Genomic DNA, 24,844 nt, shown 5'->3' on the forward strand with positions numbered 1-24,844 from the left:
CTGAACGAACTGACTGAACTGAACTGAACTGAACTGAGGCAGGATGATGAAATCACTGAATTAACAACTGAACTGAAAACCGACTTATAACAAAAAATTGACTGTTAACTATTGTGTTGATTTTTTGTTTTTGGCATTATTGACACTATTTTCCTGTTTAACACTGTAAAGCTGCTTTGAAACAATCTGTATTGCAATATAAATAATGTGACTGACTTTTCAAAACATACCCAAACAAAAACAATCAATCAGTAATAGTCCTTTACTGATTGATTATTAATGATTGATTGTTTTTGTTTGGGTGTGTTTGATTATCGCATTTGCACTGTTCAGTTATGTGTAAAGCTATACATAAAGTCAAGTCACATTTAGGTTATTAGAGCAATATAGATTGTGTTAAAAGCAGTTTTACAGTGTTAAACAGGAAAATAGTGTCAATAATGAAAAAAAAAAAAAAAAAAAAATTTGGCCATGATGGCCATTTGAACTGTGATGCTTTTTTTATGTAACCTTCCTATTTCTGAATACTTGCATAAAAAACTAGTGGGTGACCAATAATGATTTTTTTGCCGACCAAAGCCAATATGATACAGAACAGGGTGGCCAATGGCCAATATGAAGTTGCTATAAATGATATTACACTATTTAATTATAGATAGTAAATAACACATGCAAAACCATTGCTGAAATTAAATGTATTTATTTTACATATTTACTGAATTAGAAATAAATCAATATGAGAAAATAAAAAATAAAATAGAAACAGATAAAAACATCAATAAAACTGAAGTAAACACGTAATCCAACAGTGCACGCAATAAGCTGGCAAGTCAGAAATCATATTTTCAAAAAAAATAAATAGGACGCAGGTAACGCCAAAAATAATTCAATAACTTACTGTATGTAAAAAATAAATTAATTAATTAGTAATACAAAAGCCAAATATCGTGGTCAACCACTAAAATAAATAACATTTAATTTTATAAGATGCATTTAAATATTGTATAACCGAAGAGCAGCAATTCAATAAAAATCAAAGTTTGTAAAACAATACATAAAAAATTGACAGGCTGGATCTGGCCTGTAGACTTCTAGTTGTTGCCCCTAAACTAGACACCACACTATATCTTTCTTACCTTTGGACCAATGATGATGAGGACCACTAGGGGGTTCTGACTGTGCCATTCTGTAAGAGAAAGATCAAATTTAATTGTTTATATATGTTTACATAATTATATTAACATTAAAAAACCAGTCACAATTTCATGCTGCACAATGAATGAGGTTGAACCATGAACTATGATCTATGAAACTATGAAAAAAGTAATACCTGCAAAAGCTTCTAGAAGATACAAAGGATCCTTAACTCGTCTGAGTCCACATACCAGCAGGAAACACACATAGATTTTCCACTTTCTTGGTACACACACACCTAAAACACAAGTCAAAAGTGTCACATTAAGACAGCCTTGGCAAATCTGATTTATTTTTGCTATAAATGCCTTTTAAGTGCAGATTTTACAGTTTTTACCCCATGTTTTACACAGACTTTCTATCTATAAAAATCTATCATAAAAATATAATTTTTAAAACTATGAAAGTCTAAACAGAGTAAACTAACAAAGAATATTAAAAAATTGGATTGCTTATGATTTATATTAAAAAAAATACAATTCCAATCAAGCTATATTGGTATAAAAAAATTGACAGCAAAAATGCTATTTAATTGGGTATATTTAAGATACAAGAAATGACAGTTATGAAATTAACCCTTAGCTGGACAAAGGAGTCCATCAAATTATCCCAAAACTGTCTAAATGTCATTTCCACCACTGAATGCTTGTCAACAGGGTCAAAAGTGCCAATAGGTGAAGAAACACCCGACTGACTTACATGTGCAGAGAGGAGAAACTGCTGATCCTGAATCAGATGTTTAAGTGTTTCTGAGCATTGAAAAGTAATGTGACATAAATCAATGCATACATGCTGTACCTCCAGTCCGTAATGAGGCTAATCCATCAAACAAGGTCATAGAGATGTCAGAGATGCAGTGCGTGCAAAACTGATTGCATGCTCAAAGTAGTACTTTATCAATATGGCATATATAAATAGTAAGTATGCCATAGCATGTAAATACATTATGTATCCATCAGAATACACCTAAGAAAGAACCATTTTTATAAGCCACCATGCATATTTTATTAGTTATAGTTTAATGCAGAACATCTGGATTATAGAATGAACCAATTGGAGACAAGAAAATCACTGAGGATAAGTAGGAAAAACTAAACTGTAATTTTAGCATATTAACTTATTACAATTATTTATTATATTAAAAAAAGAACCCCTGACCTGTATGTAAATGCGATTCCCTACCATTGGGCAATACGATCATAGCACAAGTACTGCTAACATGAAACATTCCCGAATTTGATGGCTTATAGATTGAGACCGAAGAATGATCTGATTAATTAGTCAATTAGTGTGTCACGCAACATTTAAAAATGTTTTCATTTATTAACAGCCCTAAAATAACCCACATAGTGATGATGTTAATCAAAAAAGTCCATGTGACACCGTCCTCTCTGTTTAGACAGTAGCTGGTATCTGTGGGAATGTTCCGTCCAAATCTGTGCTTTACCCCCAGATCATCCCTCAGCTTAAATCCCACCTATTCCAGATTATCCATAAAATATAAAAAAAAAAAAAAAAAAAAAAAAAAAAAAAAAAAAAAAAAAAAAAAAAAAAAAAAAAAAAAAAAACGCTAGTGTATGTATGTTTAACACATGCATGGTCAACTGCATGTCCAATGCAAGTCAGTTCAAGCTTGAACATTGTTAACAAAAAATAGTATCAAATTTTATCATAAAACTGGTCTGCTTCACTTGCCAAAAAGTGTTGCGACTATCAATGCAGCAAGATACTTCAAATTGTGGCAGTGAAAATCCGGTCACACTTAATTTTAAGGTACAGTTCTCACTATTAACTAACCATTAATTATGACTTTTGCCTCAATAAACTCCTAATTACTGATTACTAATCATTAGTAAGGTAGTTGTTAAATTTAGATCTTGGGTAGGATTAAGGACTGTAGGGTAACACTTCAGAATATGGAACACTTATTTACTATTAACTACGACTACAAAGTTTAGGTATTGGGTAGGATTAGGGATGTAGAATCAGGTAGAATTAGGCATTAATATGTGGCTTAATTAGTACTAATAAATGGCTAATATTCTAGTAATATGCATGCTAATAGGTTTGACTTTTCAGGAGGGAGCAAGCACCATCAACACAGATGTAGAATATGGTCATGCAGAATATCGTGCTTTATAAGCACTAATAAACAGCTAATATGCTAGCAATATGCAACATGCAATAAGAAACATTTTTAATTTTTGAAATTTTTTCCCTACACAGTATTAATTGTGTTTTGTACACATGAAATATACATGAAAGTATAGCCCGCTTTTATGCAGCAGCTCCTTGGCATTGAACAGTTTGAAAACCCCTGGTTTATAGCATAACTTTTGGAAACCATATCTTCATAGTCAAAGTGCTTTTATTTTTGTCTGTTTTAGCAGGTAGAAGCCAGATAGCAGTGCCCTACGCCTGAGGACAAGAGTGATAAATGAAATGATCTGTGAACCCTGCACATAAGGGCTACTAGTTTTGCTACAAAACAATCCACACACAAGCTGCTTAAAAGCTGAGCATTGTTGCTTTTAGCAGTAATTGCTCCCTCATCTGGAATCAGTTTTACTTTAGGTTTTATCAATGATGTTAGTTCCAGCAAGGCTAAGGCTTGGTCATATAGGTCAGTATGAGGACAGCCTCCACTCTTAAACATAGAGGGAAAAGGACAGAGAGGTACGTGACGTGAGCGTAAAGCTCCTGGATTAGAGGACTGATCTAAGGGTACATGCTTACAATGGTTTAACTCTCAGACAAGAGCTTTGAGTGAATTTTAACTTGGAATGTGAAAGACAGGGATGGTCTCACCTCATCTACTGCATAGCCTGGATAAGCCACAGACTCACATTAGCCCTGCTGTATATAAAGCTGTTTTTCAAAAAGGGTAGTCAACTTTCACATCCATAGTTTCTCTAGTTTCTCATTTTAATATGAAAAAAAAAAAGTTAAACTTTTTAGATATTTTACCTTCTTCTGTTAATCAGCAAACAGATTGGTTTCAGATTGGTGAACATGATATTGCTAAAGGTTGAGGTTTTGCTGTCTAAAATACATAAACAAAATAAAATACAAAAAAGGGTAAATATTTAATTAAATTATAGCACGATAGTGTTGTCAGGGGATGTGTTGTCGGGTTTTTATTGTTGTCCTGTTAGATTTCTGTTTTTGAATTTAAACTTGAATTGAGGAGGAAAGGGGGAAGCTGAATTGCGATTTGGTTTTGGAACCAGATTTTATTTATTCATTTAATTTTTTTTTATTATTATTTTATCTGAATGGTATAAAAACGTGGTAGAGAGGTTTTTGGTACTTGTGAGAAAAAAAAAAAAAAAAAAAAAAAAAAAAAAAATAGATCAAAACATGATTCAAAAACACGATTACATGATTACACTTGTACAGTTGACGGTTTAAAATGACGGGATTGGAAATGAATGGGAAGCAAATCTTGTCAGGGAAACACACAGATTCAATTTGCAGGTTCAACTCAAATGTATTTAATTCTCAAACACCACTCGGCTGTGGCCGCAATTAGAGGAAGGATGAGGGGAACACACGTCAACACCCCACCTCCAGTAGGCAGAGTAGAAGATGAAGACCGGCACACTTTCCCAGCGTCAGAGCCAAGGCCACGTCAAGGTAGAGAGAGAAGCCCACAGAGTCCAAGCGTCGGTAAACGGTGACACAAACGTCAGAGCAGAGACGATCCCTTGTAGAGGGCGCGCCATGTATTCTGGTAATATCAGGGCAGGCGAACTAGGGAACAGGAGTCTGATGAAACAAGAGGCTGAGCACAGGCAGAAGAGAGACAAACTGAAACCACAAGACTGCACCAGGAGCCTGAGAAAACACGGCAGGACAAGACTAGATGATGGTCACAGAGTGTAGTACTTAAACACCACACACGGATCGGGACACAAGACTACACACGAGGGGAACTTAAAAAGTGGGAGAATTAAGGAATTAACAAAGTCACAGGTGTGGATGGCAGCTGAAGTAGTAATTAAGATAACAATGGGGAGGGAACCACGAAGACAACAAGCACATGGTGAACTGTCAAAACACAACAACAACCTGCTGATCAGACCGAAGTCATGACAAATCTTGTGGAAACATACTTCACCTAAATAAACCTTACAGAAACCTCTTTTTATAACTTCATGAGATTCATGGCTTTGATTTCCAATTAGATTTAGTGTACTACACATTTTGGACAAATATATATTTCATTTAAAAGGTAAAAACAGAATTTTTATGCAGTTTTTTATTTTGCAGTCTATGCTATAATCTCATGTCATCTGAGAGTTCGGATGCACATTTATGTAAGTAACTATGGGATGTGCATGGCACAACCTCACTACTACTGTTATGTTAGAGGAGAGAGGGACATGAGGGACAGATGAGTGAGAAGGATAAACTGGAACCCCTTTTTTGTTTTCACACATCAAGGCCTTATTATGGATCTAAAAGAGCAAGCCATGTCCAGCCTGAACCAGAGCATGTCACTGCACCAGTATTTCAGTGTGAACAGATGATCAAACAGATACAGCTCATACAGGCTCTGCAGCACTGGGGTGTAGTCTAAATGTTTACCTAAAAAAAGTAACTTATAACCACGCTAAAAATAGTTGAGCAGAGAGATTTAGCTTCACTGCCAGAGACTGGTAAGGGATACTTGGTTTGTGTACGGGGGGGGGGTAAGCACCCACCCATGTGGCTGCAGGGAAAATAGGCTTTACTACATCCCAGAAACCCGCTGAACACACAAGAAAATGGAAATATTTATGGGATTACATTTATATAGAAGGCATATTTAATTAGAACTTGTAACAAGACAGATTAAAACCCGCAAAATAAAAAGCTGTCAGACTTACTTAAAATTATATATATAAAACTTAGTTGGCAATCAACAATGTCCATTGGAGGTCGTTAAAATATAATCTTAAATAATAATAATAAATACTGTCTGAATCTTAAATCATAATAATAATAATACTAATAATAATAATATAATAATAAATAATAAGTAATAATACTAATAATAATTAACAATATAGAACAATAATATATACAAATAAATAATATTTACATTGCATTAAAGATTTTAACTTTTAAACTAAGGTTTTAACTTGTTTTGTATTGCCCTCACTAGTTTGTTTGAAATAGCCTATGGTGTAATAAAAATCAATGAATAAATAAATATAAATTATGTTTCATTTTAGTCCCTTAATTAATATGTGGTTAATAAAAAGTCATTTTAACATGGCAAAAATATTCAATGTTTCCCGTTATAATTAATATGTGGCCAATGAAAGCATTATTAAACTTTTATAATTATATTATTTATTTGCACTGTAGAAACATATCTGGTTTCTTACAAGCATTTGGCAGGTGGGGGTCCTTGCATGCTGAGAATTGTGCCCAACTCCTTTCCCACGGTAACTTTACAACTCATTTGAACGTAAGTCCATGGATGCCTTTGGTCGTGGTACTCTAATCTAGTGTTAGAGGATTTGTGCACGAGAGTGGTTTCGGGTCACCGGATTACAGCCATCCTGCAAACGAGAAAGGAGCAGAGGAGAACCATGTCCTCCACTTCACTGTAAACAGCCACCCATCCATATCACTCCTGTCTGATGTTTTTAGACTCGTGAGGGATAGACGGACCAACGGACTGTATATATGGAAGCTCTGTCTATCTCATCTTCTTTTATCACACTTCTGCCGTTCAAGCAGTGGTCTGAACTGTAGACATAGCTTAACAATTTCTAGTCTCTTTGTAGGATCAGTTAAGACTGCTCTGTCAACTTCTCTGATGCACTTGAGAGGGAAATATCACATTACTGCAGGATGAATTACACCTCAAAGGTTTTAAAAAACAAATAACTAGACAATAGTAGTGGGTTTGGCCCTTATTGTTTGATTGCAACAGTAGACAAGTATCTTTTCTATAGTGTTAGATCTAAGAGTTCACATGGAAGAAAAAGAGGAGGATATAAACAAAACAGGCCTGTCAAATGAAGGGTGGGGGAAAACCTAAAGGCAATAAAGGCAAGAGCTGTACATCTCTCCAGAGGGAGGAGAATATTCATCTTCATGTGCCACGGAAACTGATATGGACAAACCGTAAGATGTGTGCACCATGTCTTCCCTATTACTTGTCTTCCTCATCCCTTTACCCAAGAATTCCCCCCCCCCCCCCACACCCATGATTTCTTCTTCTTCTCTTTATTTCCTCTTTTTTTGTTTTGTGCCTGCCCGTTTGATCATAAAGAGCAACTTGAAACATGAATGTAGTGGGTGACTTATATCCCTTAAGGAACACATGAATGTACACTTTAAACATAATATCATTATTTTATTAAGTCTACACTACATCAAAACATCTGTTTTTCAAACTGGAAATATTCACATTTCACAGCCTTTCACATTTAAAATAGTGTAGAATCTGTTAATATGTACATTTGTGAATCCTTGTCTTGCAGGTTTAAATGTTTCCACTCCTGACATGGAGTCAAAAGCACAGTGTGAACATCTCAGTCACGGTACAAAGCAAATGTATTTTAATGAGGTACGAATCAAGGCAGCTATCCGGTTTGTTCGTCTATTGCTAAACAATCCACCATAACATTGTTAGCACTAGCATTGTGGTCAGAGCTTAAACAAGACTTAGAGAAACAAATGAATCATTTCCGATAAAGCTGCTCTTGAACAAATGTGCACTAGCACTATATAAATAAATCTTGAAATAACCTTTGGCCTCACAATTTGGGGTTTCATTCCTGAAAAGAAATGCAGGAACAGGAGAGTCTTCATAATCAAGTAAAAAAGCAAGTACTATCACTGCATTTCAAAAACATAATGTGTGCACACACTGGCTCTAAATGGGGTCATTCCTAAGTTTTGTGTTATGTGTGGTGTTGTTAACAGACCACTGAATTGGGGAAACAGGAACCTGGGAGAACATACAGTAAGGACCATTTTTTATATGACTTAAGACATAAGACATAAGACTCTGTTTGGTTATTATGTGCCATAGATATCTGGGGAAACCCCATTATAGGACCCATGTATGCTTCCTTCTAAACTGGTTTGAAAATGTAATCAGAAACATTTTTTCAAAGCAGAATTGGAGTGCTCAGGTGGAATAAGCTGCAATGTGAACAAGGGCTGTGCATGATCAAATTGGCGTTTTTCTGCAAAATTTTGTTAATTGCGATTACAGGTTTGTAATGTTTAGGCAAACATTTTTTTATGATTATAGATCAATATGACTACAGAAGTATAAAACCATTTATTATGATTTTTCTATTATATTTTAATTAAATAACAAATACTAAACCAAAATAAGAAACATCATTGTAATATTAGCAAAAAGAAAATAAATAAAATGAGTATTTGAAATAATAATATAGTAATAGTTATTATTTACAACTGTAAAATTACATTAACATTCATGGCCATCTTATTCTTCATTTTCATTTTCGTTAAAGAGTCAAACGTTTTATTCTGAACACCAGGAGCCCTTTAGTTTCTCTTTGTTCACAGCCAGCTGGTTTATAAGGCTCTTCTCAGAATTGTACAAAAGTACGAGAAGGCCAAGTATGAATGTTTTAAGAAAAATTCAGATCAGATGCTAAAGATGGACGTTTGTGACAATGAAGGAGAACCCATTTACTGTGAAACGCAAGCTGAGCGCCAAAACACTAGATGATAAACTGCATGCTTGTAATTGGACTACACAGTGCCATGCTTCACTCCAAACAATGCAGCACATATATTTAATTAAATTGCAATTTGAAAATCGTACCGAATCATATCGCAATTTTATTTTTATTTTGATTAATCATAGCCCTAATTAAACTAGTTTATATATATATACACAAGTCAAAAGATGGCCTCAATAAACAAATCAGATTACAACCATTAACCTATGTATAGATTAAATCACTGCTGCAAAAATGTGCTTTTCTGCATAGCATAGAAAAGACAGATGAGTTCAATGACCTGTCAAAGTTACCGCCCATCACAAGGTTTCTCTGAATTTCGTTTTTTTTCACTAACATCACCCTTGGAGCTACACTTACACCTCCAGACAGCTTAAGCAGCCCCCCCCCGAAAAGAATGAAAGAAATAAAACTCTGGCACTCTACACCTCCGAGCAAACTAAATCGTCTCCTGCATCAGAACCTCATTTTCCATGAGCCCCTGCAGGCGTGACCTTCATCCTCATCTCATCTTACCCAGTGCTATGAGGGGGTCTATACAGAACAATCCCAGAGGACCACCCAGATCCTCTCTGTCATGTGAAAACCTGCTCCACCAAAAAACTTTGACATAACTATAGACCTCCAACCTGAGTGTGATACAGAGATGTCATTCTCAGCCATCCCATCATCTACCTCAGTATCCACTCAACGTAGGTAGGGGGTCAGAACACCTGCTTGTTAGATTAAGCGAGCTGCAGAGGCTTGTGTAGAACTGATCTCAGAGCAGTGGGCAGACCAGCCCCGGGGGTCTCCACAAACAAGCATGGGCTTACATACATAGAGATCAATCTTCAATGCAGGCAGCAGCAGGCGCACTGGAGCAGATTACTCCTGTCAAGCCAGCGCATGAGCTCAGGAAAATGGATTAGATATTCTGGACCTTGAATCAGTACTCTGTACATTAGCTTTTTATAGAGTAAGGCATCATGCATGTTCCTAGGAAGGATAGGGGTCGTTTTCATGGTAGTTATGGAACTGATACACAGCCAGCCCCAAAAGTCTTTAGGACAATTTTGGACACGCCACAACACATCATACTTATAAATCGTGACGGGAGTGTCACTGCATTAGATACAAAATAATAAATCATTAGCTACAAAAATAATAAATCAAGTGTCAAGGTGAAAAAGGCGTGAAAAATAAATAAATAAATAAATAAAAAACACAAATAAAGACTTTTTCTTGTTTGACAACCATTTTCTTTTTCTGATATAGTTTGCTTGAAAAGCATGTTTGTTTGGTTGTGCTGTCTTATAAATAAATAAAATGCTATTTGGTTTGATATTTTATTATATAATGTTATACTTCTGTTCAAAGTTTGTGGCAGAAAGGTTTTTTTTTTTTTTTTGTCATTCTATTTGTCATTGATTATTTATTTTGATCAAAATGAAAATGATTAAATAAATAATGAATTCAATAAACAACAGTTAAAATGTACCAATTTATTCCTGAAATAATTATATAAGTGTTAAATAACGAACTAATTAATGAAATGTATTAACAATAATAAAGGAATCAATAATTAAATGTATCCATTTATTTAGTAAAATTCCACGAAAATCTGTTTCAAAAATATTTCACAATATCCTTTCACACACTACTTCTGTGTTTAAAGAATACTCCTTTTTCATAATAAAAATGTGTTTTTCCAAAAAAGCCGTTTTTTTCATAATATGCTGAATTTATGTATGGACGTCTGTTTGATGAATCATGTATTTCCAAACCACAATTGGTTTAAAGTTGGAAGAGCAGGCAGATATGACGAATCGATCTTTGTGTGGTTGGTGACATTACTGATGGAACTCCAAGTTCATAGTTCTCACCATGTACTTATGCACCTGCAAGCATGGCGAACAAGACAATATCTCTCTCATTAAGTCAAAATAATCTTAAATAAAATGTAAGCATATGTGAAGTTATAAACATGCTATGTAAATAAATATGGCCTTTAAAAATGTCTCCTTGGCCCGTTCCCTGTACGGGGCTCTGGAGTTATAGCTGGTCAAAGATAGATCTTTTGGGGGTGGGGGGTTTAAAATCATCCACTGCAAGCTGTCCCAGTGCAGTGCATGGGAACATTTATCTGTATTGATTTATTCTATGGCCTCAGGGGGGTCTCTCCCTCCATTCCTCCGCTCCGGGCTGAGATTGTTGTTTCAAGGGATTTTTTTTAAGTTGCGAAACTTAGTTTCTGCAGTTTCTGAATTTGTTCATTCAACTTAACATTTTAGGTTTTCACTCTCAATTGTTTTGTAAATTGACTGAACTAGAGTATTAGCCCCTCAACTTAAAATGTCTTGAATTCACTGATCTATATTATGACTGCATTGCTCATTGCGTTCTAAACTGCCGTCAGGGAGTGGCCATCTTACTATTCCCTACCAGCTCAGAGCATCATTAACTGACAGCCAAAACACTGACCTAAAATCGCCCCTGATTTATCAGACACACAGGATTAGTTTTTAGGATATGTTGTGTACAGTATGGCAAATAATTGTTACTTCAGATGTTATCTGCAATGTTTATGGTCTTTTCGGACAGGATAAGCAATACTGATGTATTAAACATGGACATATGATCTATAATAGAGAACTGGATTGCTCAATGACATTATAAAAGTGAAGGCTACCATGCTGCCTTATTGGTATTCCCATTCATTCTAATACTTAATTAAACATACAAACATCTATACTCTATATAAACTGAAAATGCTATGTAAAAGCGCCATAGAATTTTGCACGATCTGTAAGAGTCTGAAATAGATTGTTGATCCATCAGGACATAAAAAAATACACGCATATAATAACTTATTCAGAGAAATAACACTGAATACATACCGTAGTCTTAAAGACATACAGCTTTATTTCCTAGATGATGCCTGGTAAGCTTTGAATTTCACAATACAGCATAGAGCAATATTACAACAGAGGCTTGTATATTGTAATATTAATTGCACATCCGAATCAACTTCTGATAGTAATACCAGCCTCTATGTCCATGTCTAATATTTCCTGCAATAATTATTTACATAAAGAAATATATTTTTTTGCCGGCTCAGTTACCTGTGTTGGCAAGTGTCGCGGAGCAGACACACCCACCTAAACGATTTCAATATACGCTTATCCAGTCCGAAAAGACGATGCATATCTGTGAGAATAATTTACAAAATATAATAATCTACAAAACTGTGATTTGACTGTGAAGACAAATTTCTATAAAACCAACAAAGCTTTCTATCTGCTATATGAAACACAAGAAAGTGAATGTGAAACACACACACAACACACACACAGCACACACCCACACACAACACACCCACACACACACACACAAAAAAAAAACTCCAAGTAGAGGAAATTATGGATTAAATTTTTTTAAATCACCAAAAACAGGCTTTAGGTGATATATCATAAGTGCATCAAAACATCTTTGTTATTTTTATTTCTTTCTTTTAAGTTACTCTGTTGCCCCCATCTCAAAATAAAATATGGCATGTTATACATGTAGAGACGCACATTGCACACCCTCTTCACCCCTGAAGGTGCGGAACAGGTTGTCTCTAATCAAGGTTGAGAGCTCCTGGAGCCTGTTTCAAGTGTGTTGAGGGCTAAAGATCACATGTATATTTAATGGGGCGACGTCTGGCTGCTTATCAGAATCAGCAAAGTGTTTTGAGGAGTATGATGATGAATGCATATGTCAAGATATTAATAAAACGTGGTAATCTAATGTTCTTCTACCTGCGTGTCTATCGTATATGTAATGATGTATGACATTAAGTGGAGAGCAGTACTGGTGAAGAGCCTGCGCCGCAACCTGGTGCTGTGTAAAAAGTCACTCGCCAACTGAAATGTGATGCCACTCACATCCCTGGAAAGATATGTAGACGTTTCAACAATTACATAACATATTAGCTTTTCAAAAATTTAAAAGAAGGACCTATCATACAAATGCACGTGGGCCCACAAGACTTGCAGTGTCTAATAAACTCTACCTTGAGGGCTGTATATGCAATAGATCTTCTTGCTCTCATCGATACCTGTCGGAAAAAAATGGTTCAACGAAATAAATGTTAAGGGCCCCTACTGGACATTTGTGACCCTGGACCACAAAACCAGTTCGTTAAGTGTAAAATTTTCGAAATTGAGAATAATACATCATCTGAAAGCTGAATAAATACAGCTTTCCATTTATGTATGGTTTTGTTAGGGTAGGACCATATTTGGCCGATATACAACGTATTTGAAAATTCTGGAAGTGGATCTGAGCGGTGGGCAAAATCTCTAAATATTGAGAAAATCGCCTTTAAAGTTGTCCGCTAAATGAAGTTCTTTAAGCAATGCATATTTACTATTAAAAATGGAAGTTTTGATATATTTTACGGTCAGGAATTTACAAAAACGTATCTTCACAGAACATGATTCCGTTTCACTTAATATCCTAAGGAATTTTTGGCATAAAATAAAATCGATAATTTGACCCATACAATGTACTACACAATATACCCCAGCTACTTAAGTTTTTGTGGTGTCCAGGGTCACATTTGCAGTAACGTGCTAAGATGTGCGTATCCCAAACCTACGGACCAATTAATTTCAATGACTTCTCCACTGGTTTCATGTTTTCATTCATAGAAAAAACTGTTCAGATAATAATAATTCTTATTAGTATTTTTACTAATTTAGATATTAATATATTACTTTAGTGGATGACCCCCTGGAAGCCCTGCAGATGAAAACAGACCTAAATGTCAATCGTTAGAATTTCTCTTTTTATGATAATAGTTATCCATGTTCAAAGTTTATGCCCAAAACATGTCCTTGTCTAATGTAATAATAGAAAAAAATCTGCTGAAAAATTCTCTGGGCAGCACAGCGAATCACATGATTTGCCTAACTCTTAACATCATGCTACCAGCTGAGGGAGAAAAAAGAAAAAAAAAAAACAACGCGTACAGCAGACAGGAAGTGTAATAAAGAATAAAATGTAAATGGCTGGTTGAAAATAAAATGGATAATTTCACACAGACAGAAGGTGAAATTGGGCGCTGGATGTTATCAATCATGGGAGAGAAGGAGACCCCTGTGTGTGTGTGTGTGTGTGTGTGTGTGGGTTTTCATTTGAGGATAAAACATGGAAATAGTTATTTTAATGCTGTGCTATTACAGGACTGAAGGCAGGATATTGCATATGTAGCTGTTAAATTCTTTTTTATTATTTATAGCATCAGCTAGTGCAGTAGTTTGTCTGTTTCTTCGTCTTTCTTTCCTCTTCTCTAACCCTTTAGGAATAAACACTGGCATTTTCTATTATCTCATTTACTCAATAACCTTCACAATTTGCCTATACTGTTAAGTGTATTTAGGTACATTTTCTACTATAATACACTACAGTTCAAAGTTCAATTGTTTTTTTTTTTTTGACTTTCTCTTGCACTCACCAAAGCTGCATTTGAATATATATATTGAATAAATTTTCACAGCATTCTATCTTGTGCAACAAAAAGTCAATACTATCTATTATGATTTCACATAAACTTTTTTACTCCTCTTTACTGCAACTCTGAACAGCAAGTTTCATATATAGTACATGAATGAAAAGGTGCTGACAGCTGCTGAAAGTTTGCTCTGGCATGTCAGCAACAGAAATGTTGTAAGAACCCAGAGCTGTAAACCCTACAGTTTCTTACCAAGAGCACCTCGGCACGTTCTTTCAGTTTATCAGTGAATGCCACAGCAAACCTGAGTGTGAGAAGAGAGAGAGATGAAGAAAGTGAAAGTGACATGTTTGACATATAAAGAAACATGAAAAGTCAGATTTCTGCACTGGTTTGTAAATAGTGAGGTTCACAATCCAGTGACTGCATTCAAACGTTTTCATTTCACCACAATTCCACACTTTCCGAGACATCAAAGCTGCCAGTGGCCATCAAAAATCTGTAATCATAAACAAGTCAAAACGCCAACGCAAATAAAAGCACCGCAATGCAATCACTGAGTAACACTTAAGTCAGTCTGATGAAGAGGAGTGAAGACGAAAAGCTGTAGTGGAAGTTATTTTAAACATTATTTTCAAAACATTTTCATTACAAAGTATATTGTTAACATAAACATTGGTTAAAAGTTACATTTGAAATATACATGTCAGAAAATGCTTTTATTTTAAACGTGACCTTGATGTTTCTAACGTTTCTCAAAACCTTACAGTTTACATCCCAGATTTTCACTGTGGCTCTGGCCTTTTGAAGCTCCATGTATTTGTATTTTGTCGAGAAAAAAGTCATAAAACGTTTTGGACTATGCCTCTGTCCTTGCTGTCAAGCCTCATCCTAAAGCTTCCCTTTATTCAAACTCAAATAAACGCACATACTGTACACACACGCATAAGACATAAGGTCCTCTTTGATTTTCTTTTCTTGGGAGGGTTGTGCTAACAATGAATTTTGAAAATAAAGAAAAAGCCCACACAGTGTTGTTATTTTTCCAATTATTGCAGCTAAACCCCAAGGGTTTCCCTTACGTCCCTCTTCATCATCCCCAGTCCCTCGGTCTCTTTCAGGATTAATTGAAGGTTAGTCATAACGGCAGCAGCAGGGGGTCTTCTCATGGAGATGCGTTTGAAGTGGAAGGGCTCTTATCCACTCTTATGCTCCCTAGCGTGACAATTATTCCCTTAAGACTGTCAAAAGTGTGTGAGTCTGCCTGTACTAATCAAACAGATCACATGAATCTATAACACCTGGCTAATGAATTGAAACCAAAGCTGGCAGGCTTTGGGTACAGATTCAGTCTTTTACAGATGAAAAAGAAGAGAAATGCCACATAATAACCTGATCCTATCAACATTTTTTAGGACAAAAGGCCCATTGGATGGTCCAAAAGAGGAGAGAGAGAAAAAGAGACAATACACTACTACTGATTTCAAAATAAGTTTGGGGTCAGTATATATATTTTTTTTTAAACATAGTACTGTCATAGTTAATAGTTTAATTTATATTTTTTATATTTTTTTAATTAAGGTCTCTTAATCAAAAATACCAGTAAAAATGTAATATTGTGAAATATTATTACAATTTAAAATAACTATTTTCTATTTGAAAAATATTTTAAAACATAATTTATTCCTGTGAAGCAAAGCTGAATTTTCAGCATCATTACTTCAGTCTTCAGTGTCACATGATTCTTCAGAAATCATTCTAATATGCTTATCCAGACCACCTAAAGAATAATTTTAGAAGAAGATCAGATCAACAATATACGTAAGTTTTCAATAAGTCCCTCTTTCCATTTTCATGTTCCATCGTACAATTAAAAATCCTTTTCCTCACCCCTCACACCAAACCTATTACAACTTTCGTGATTTTGTGGAGCACAAACGTTTTTGTGTGAAGAATGTTCTGGAGATTTCAAGCTTACAAAAAGATGCAAAGGCACCATCAAAGCATCATGTAGTCCATATGACTAGTCTTCTGAAGCCATATGAATTTATTATGTGAGAAACAGACAGATTTCATGTTTAATTGCATGGAAAAGAACAAACCAGTACATTCTTTAAAATCTCTTTTATTTTGTGTTCCACATAATAAAGGAAGTCAATACAGGTTTTGATGGGTCATATAATGACAGAATTTTCATTTCTGGTCAAACTATCCATTAATTATGTCTGACTAGAGCAGGGGAGCGGATAAGATGTCCTAGATTTCATCAAAGTAAATTTGACCCTGGCCTTCCGCAGACTTCCTCCATCACAGCTCGCTTGTGCTCATCTTTTACGTCCCTCGTTGACATCCTCCCTCCAAACACCACCCCCAAATGGCCGCTAAGCATCTGCAGAGAAAATGAAAATCCCACAAATACTTAAATCCCTTATTTCACTTATTCACACTCCTCTGAAGTTCAACTTGTAAATCCTTAGAAGTGAGCAAAGTCTTTGATGCATGACAGCGGTGTTTTCGAATCTTGCCACAGGGGAAAGTAGTCATCCACAGAGTGGAACATTTCGGGCAATGACGCAACAAAAAGCCATAACTAGTATCCTGAGGAAGGTTGAGAGAGAATTAGCCTTCAATCTTCAAGACCATTCTGTGTTTAAGAACAATTTATCAGTCAACAGCCAGTTTTTCTAAATTAAAGCCATAAACTGATAGAGGGAGATGACAATATATCATTGAATAAAATATCATATAAAAAATACTGTAAATGTTGGGGGTACCGTGGTACAGTGATGGATTCACATGGAATTCCCTGGTATATACTGTCACTATGGTAATAAAAAAGATTCCCTATTCAAATACAATACAATACTATTCAAATAATACCAGTGGTGCATGGTACAAAGAACACAGTAATACCATGGTACTTTTTTGTAAGTGTGGAATTTCAGTCATGACAAAAATCCTTATTAGCTAAACAGATGCATGTAAATATAATGTATTGTCAATGAGAATTAAACAAATAAACATTTTTAGGGGTGCATTCGAATGTTAAAATGGCTGAAATTGATAAGATCACGAATTATTATTTTATATGTACAGTATATCGTGTGGTTGTTGTGTGTGCGCATATATATATATATATTTATATATATATATTAATATATATATCATATATATATATATATATATATATATATCAAGAAAAGAGTACACTTTGGTGTTTGAAGTATGGCGCATGTGTGTGTGTGTGTTGTTTGTGTGTGTTTGTGGTGTGTGGTGGTGTGTGTGTGGTGTGCACTATATAATCGAAAACGTTAAAGTATGCAGAACTGAACATGAACAATCAAATATCCAATATTAGTCGATACCAAAATATCAAATAAAACACTAATAACTGATATGGTACTCAATATAATGTGCTCCCAAACAAAATACTACTATATAACATTGGTGTAGTGTGCAAGTATCTACTTCTACTTTAATCACCAGTGACAATCCTAAATTGCATAATAGAGATCTGGTGGACAGTACACTAATAAGAGAGATGTGTGTGTACAGTATTTGTGTGTGTGTGTGCAGGCTGGGCTCTGTGGTGCTCCAGCTCAGAATAAAATCAATTGAGATGCTCTCACTAATATGGTGAAACCAACACATACATGTATTTTTGGAGAGGCCGTCCGTGGGACATTTCACCTAAAAGAAGCGTGCCTCCTTTAAAAAGATGATGGCCAGCGCAGCCTCAAACTTTGGCGTCCTCAGAGACGTACATCAGAGCCAGAGCAGAACTCTCGTACACACAGTACACAAGTATGTCCCCCTGCAGCCATGATATGATTCCTGCAACCCAAACCCACACACACGCAGTCTCTAATAAATTGGCTCTGAGCGTTGTTCTTGTAATACACAGGCAGTACAAAAATTCCTGTGTCTGTTATCATGGGACTGTGGATGCAATACCCATGGTACTTTGAATAGACATCATGATATTTTCCCAAGATACCATGCTATAACCCCGGTACAATGTCCCACAAACGTTCAAGTACAGCTCAAATATATTTAAGACGTTTTGTAATGTATAAGTCAATATACTTAAATGTCATTTTTAATTATCTTTCTGAGGAGTAACATAAGCCCATTTCTGAGAGGACATAAAAAGTGAAACAAAAAGCATACTTTCCTAGTTTTTTAGTTAAAAGAATATACTAATCACACTTGAATCAACTTCCTTTTTCGTAAGGGTTCACATCAAATAATGTATTAATAAATTGTGATAATATAATATGTGAGATGTTACAGTCCTTGTTAGGTATTTTATGATTTACTCTGTTAAAAAATAGCCTATTGAAGAGGCCCAAGAGCTACTCCCACAACTATGCCTACAGTGGCCAAGTACTATTTACAACAAAGGGGAAAATGAGTCATATAGAAATAAACCTGTTTTTAACAGACAACAAAGGCAACTGAATAACGGCTCCATGTTGTAATTTATTTTGTACGTTTTAAAAGCCAGCTAGCTAGCTAGTTAGTCTAATTAGCATACGCTGTAAACCTTTCATTTCATTTTTGTGCATACATAATGTGGAAAAATTACTACATCCTTAAACTTATTATTTTCATTTTATGAAGCCTAGATTATAGTTCTAGTCATGGTCTTTTTCAAAAGACATTTAGACCACTTTGTGGTGAATTAAAATCAAGCAGTAGGCTATGTAACTGATATTAAAACAACATTACCAAGCTTAATTTCTTTGAAAGCAAGTAAATTAAATAAGTTGACTCAAGCAAAACATTCAACGGTGTAATTGTTGCCATTTAGATGTTCTAAAAAAAGTATACTACATAAGCCATCACGCTACTAACAGCCGATTCTTTGATCGTATCTCTTATATTGTTTTTTCTGCTCCTCTTAAATAAGTAGTCGCTTAACTGTGATAAGATAGATTGGAGATGTTACACATTTTTTCTGGAGAGCGATCCCCTGGCGGCAAGCATCAGCAATTGTGTGGAAATGGCTATTAGACAGTCTCCTAAAGCTAGCCTCGCTGAAACACTATACTACAGATTGATTGACAAGTCCTACATCCCTCTAACAGGAAATCTCGCTATGCTACTCTTGTTAAAATAAAATAGGCACCAGACACACTGCCATCGACGAGAGTTAACTTGTGGTTTGTTTCTTTGTACTGTTATATGACTCAGCCTTTAGTCTAATCTAGCTATACCTGTAAGATTGTTCTGCTAGGTCACTTTGTGCATACATAAGTGGAAAGAGTTTATGATACTTAAACTTAATTATTACTGGGAGCACATGAAGCCTAGATTATAGGCAGGTGAACTCATGTCTGATCTGAGGTTTTATCACATTTTGGCTGAATTAAGCAGGCTAGCACCTGATATTAAAACCATTACAGAAGCTTAATTTATTTGAAAGAAAATGTAAAATAAATCAGCAGTTAGCACAAACTATCCAATCGGTTCTTGGTTGTAAGATGTTCTAAAAATGCTATTTCCGCAATACTAAACATCACGGCTACACAGATACCTGTGATTTTTTCTCTCTATATTTATTTTCTGCTCCTCTTCTTGAGTCAAGACCTGCTGAACAGAGGTTAGCATGTTCTGTTGGATAGGCCTACGCCCTGGCCGGCAAGCATGAGAATTGTCATGAAATGGCTTAAGAACGGTCCCTATTCAGCGCTGAACACCTACTGAGAGGTTCATTACCCTCCCTAATCTCTAAACCAAATCTCGCTATGCTACTTTGTTAAGTGCAATGCAACCCACACTGCCATCAGACGAGAGTGTAAAGGATGGTTTCTTTCAGCTTATTGGATGACAACCCTTCACCGTATCCCTAGAATGATAAGATTTTTCTTCTAGGTGATTTTAATGCTAGGGTGGGAAGAAATAAATGATTTATGGAGTGGAGTACTGGGTAGACATGGCGTTGGGCAGGTGAACGCAAATGGTCCTGAGGTTGCTAACACTCTGTGCTGAGCATAACCTCACAATTACCAACACACTGTTTCAGCAGAAAGCCAACTATAAAACATCTCGGATGCACCTGCGATCTAAACATTTGCACCTGATTGATTATATTATAACAAGACGTGCTGACATTAGCAGTGTTCTGTTGACCCGGGCCATGAGAGGTGCAGAATGCTGAACAGATCACCGTTTGATTATTACCAAGCTCCATATCAAAGTGTGCCCTCCACATCGTCGCAGGTTAAAAATGTCGATCCAAAAAAGGAAATATGCTCCATCGTTCCTGTAGGTATGCAGACTATTTTGTGTTCTGATAATATTTTTGATCTGGAATGGACCTCCATAGGTTCAATGCTACATAAAGCAGCTGTTGACACTATAGGCTATAAAACCAGAAAACATCAAGATTGTTTTGATGAGAACTCCGATACTATTGTGTCTATGCTGGAAACAATGCACAGAGCACAACACATACCACCAACTGCCCTGCATTCACATCCTTCGGCAGAAATGGCAAGCTGTATGCAGCGAGAGGTTCAAAAATACTTTACGTGGATACAGTGAATCGAGAGCTGCTTTGGGACATTCTAACAAATTTGGTGGTGTGTCCCAAAAAAATTCGGTAACATTTGGTCACAGCTCCACAGTGACAAAAGTAGCACGTGTGACCATAGGTGGTCCAGAAGTCAGAGCCTTTTAGTATACGCACTGAGTAACGGCAAGGATGTTGTGTTTGGCACCCACTGTACTTTTTAACATCTACCTCCTATGTTGTCACAAACGCTCCTGCATGATTAACTTGAAGGCAGCAGTGGGATCACTGTTGACTTTCAGGCTGATGGAAACCTTTTTAATATCCAAAGGCTCCAGGACTCTAGCAAGGTCTCCGCAATGCAGATTCTTGATTTCTAGTATGCCGATGACTGCATGCTTTTGGCACATACACCAGAAGACCTGCAAACTATCCTTGTTGCTGCTGTGAAGACATACAGCAGATTAGGTTTGTCAGTCAATACTGCTAAAACCGAAGTGATATGTCAATGGAAGCTCAGCTCTCCACCCACTATGCCTGTTTTTACAATAGAAAAACAACCACTTACAATAGTACCATCTTTTAAGTATCTGGGCAACATTGTATCAGTGGACTGCAATCTCAATGACGAAATTGAAAATAGGATAAAGCAAGCCTCTGTAGCCTTTGGTAGACTTCAACGCAAGGTCTTTCAAAATAAACACCTTCAATTGTTTACTAAAGTTACCATCTATAAAGCTGTTTGCATTACTACTCTCCTTTACAGCTGTGAAACCCGAGTGGGTTATATATAGTTGGCCACCTAAGGTGTGCGTGGAGCGGTTCCTATAAGGTGTTTGGAGCGAATTTTGGGGATTACATGCTACGACCACGTACCCCATTTTGACGTGCTTGCCCAGGACAAACTGTAAGAGCATGGAAGCCGCAATCACTGGAGCATCAATTACGTTTTGCTTGGGCACGTTTATTGCGGCTACCTCAAGATCGTTTTTAACCACGTCTAATCCTTTATAGTCAGCTCCATCAGGGTTCTGAAAAAGCGATATAAAGACTACTTCTTAAGACACGGCATTAACAGGACTGTGCCCTCCCTATTAATCCCTCATGTTCTGGAAGACTTAGCAGCAAATCACACCACCTGGAGGCAGCTCTGTAATGCATGGTAATAATGCAGCTGGAATTAGAGAGAAATAAAAGGAAACAACAAAAAAAGTAGTTGTAAATAATATCAAACAAAAGTCTTGTAGTTAGTTTCTCGTGAGAGAAAGGAGCTGTGAATGAGGGATGTGCTGACTGATTATCTGAATTGGGATCATGACACAAGCAATTGCCACTGGCACTATGCATCCTTATCGCTACAGATTGTTTGGACAGTTTACTCGAGTTCATGAATTTCATACATGGATTAATGGCTCTGAATGAGGAAAAAAGGCTAAGTGTGTAGAAAGTTTTACGATTCACCTCTTGAGCCTTAAAAATCTGATGCAGCTATATTAAGCCGATTCAGCTCTAGAAGATCCCGTGTGATCTTGTCAGTTTACATAACTCGACCCTCAAACACTTTTTTTACTTTTAATCTTGGATTTTTGAGTTAAAAAGTTCACTACTCATGAGAATAAATTAATGTTGATGACAAACTGTTATTTTGGAATACAACTATATATTTATGTAATGTATATATTTATACATTTTTATTTTATTTTATTTTTTCAGAATACATAATGTTTTCAGAACCAGAAAAAATAATATAGAGATGTCAACACATTCTTTTCTAAGAGGTGTTTATACTGTGTGTGTGTATATATATATTATAATAGTATATATATATATCTATATATATATATTAGATATATATATATAGATATATATAGATAATATATACTGTATATAGTGTTTTAAACAAAAATCACAAATGTGTGAATACAAACAAAATATTTATTATAGATGGTTAATACATACTTCATTATGAATCTTAATTTAAAGTAGTTCACCCAAAAATGAAAATTTGATGTTACTAATCCTCAGGCCATCCAAGATATCAAACATTATTATCTGTAATCCATCATAATCTATAGCCTCAGGCAACAGGGGAATGTCTAATATTGTTTCTGCATAAACCATATTGTGAAAACAGCCTAGTTTTTTAGTTCAGTACAGTAACATGAAAAATAAATTAAATGTTTATTGCAAATTAAATGTTGTAACTGACTGGAAATGTATATCCATTCAACAATACTTTTTTAGTCACACAAACAAATAATTTGTGTTTTTACAGCATTGCATTCTGTCATATTTAAAAAGGAATACATTATCTTACATGGCATAAATTTACCAAGTTACTTAATGTATATTTGTCTATGTTTCTAAACACAAATAAAAAATTATGTGTCCCAATGTAATGAAATTTCATGCAAGCATTTATATATTAATGTAATAAATGTCCGTATTATACAACACACCACACACACACACACACACACACACACACACACACATATATATATATATATATATATATATAGTCAAATAATTAGGCTGTATAAATTTTGTTAATTATTTATTGTTAATTAGTTTAGATTATCAAATCCTATGGTTCATTCTACAGTGAAAATGTTGTGTCATGGCATGAATTATGGATAGTAGAAAATATGAATACCTGAATAAATGAGTTCTTAACATAATAGAAAAAAACCTTAATACTAAGAAGTTGCAACATATGCTTTTAAGCATATGTTTCTAAGAGGTGTATGCCAATATATACTGTAATGTATATAGTATAAACCTTTAACCAAAGCCTGCAAATCACAGAAAGAGTGAATCTATCCATAACAAAACATTGTAATAAATTGTTAATAACAAATAAATGTATTATCAATCTATTTAAATTATATTCACAATGATTCATAATAAATGTTGACAATGCCCAACTGTGACCTAAGAATAGGCCTGTATTTTGTATGTAATGTACAAATATGTGTAAAACATCCAGGGATAAGACACAGATTGAGAAGCCTGATGCATAATAAATGAGTTCTTAATATAATAGAAAAAATACCAGATAATCATCTTTTTCCTCAGTGGTATAATGCCACAAATTAATTAAAACACATCGTAAAAAGGGTGTGAATAACCACTGATCTATATATTCTCTATTATAGGTCAGTGGAATAACTAATAACCTAGGTGTAGTGAATAACAATGTACATGACAGGCAAAGCATCACCCAGGAAGTTTCTGTGCAGAATTGATTGCTTTCAAGACTAGCCAATAGAATAAAAACCCTTCCTTTCACCTCTTTTATTCCAATCAGTAGGGCCTTTGGCTCGCTTGCCATTTTAAACTCTACGCTTTTGTATACAAACCGATTAAACCTGACGCCCCTCACTGGCACTGTGATAAGCCCGCATTCCATATGAGATTCAGATTCTGCTGGAGTGCGCTGTGGGCGCGTCACGTTGACGCTTGTGAGTGAACCGGGTGGCACGCGGCCAGTATGGGACTGGCTGTTTACCCTCGGAGCCCACAGCTAAAGCTGTCATACCGTTAAGACCTTTAGGAACTCTAAGCTAAGTGTTGTTAATACAATGGTATCACGCGGACAGTGGTACACACGTCGCGGGTCTGAAACAGCTAAAATGTGGAGCAGTGCTAAGTGTTTCAAGAACGGTATTGCGTTTATGCATAAACGTTGGTTAGCCTGTTTACTGGTAAAATATAGAAGTGGCGACAGCATTCCGCGGCCTTTCTTATTGTTTTTGACTGATCAGATATACAAATAAGTCGGTTTAATTAAGAATATATGAGGCATTATGCTATTGGCATCGTTGTGGTTTTTTGGTATCACATGCTTTAAATAATGCCAGTGGTTTTGTTGTTGTTTAGGTTGGGAGTTTGGTCAGCGACCACCTCTTCGAGAACGCATATCAGGCC

At 35.6% G+C, this 24,844-nt stretch overlaps 1 pseudogene; it reads right to left on the reverse strand.

The window, feature by feature from the left end:
- Nucleotides 1-333: 333 nt before the first annotated feature.
- LOC122144304 lies at nt 334-16,747 on the reverse strand (annotated as a pseudogene).
- Between the last annotated feature and the right edge of the window lie 8,097 nt (nt 16,748-24,844).

This window comes from Cyprinus carpio, unplaced genomic scaffold (genome assembly GCF_018340385.1).
Source record: "Cyprinus carpio isolate SPL01 unplaced genomic scaffold, ASM1834038v1 S000006637, whole genome shotgun sequence".
Taxonomy (NCBI): domain Eukaryota; kingdom Metazoa; phylum Chordata; class Actinopteri; order Cypriniformes; family Cyprinidae; genus Cyprinus; species Cyprinus carpio.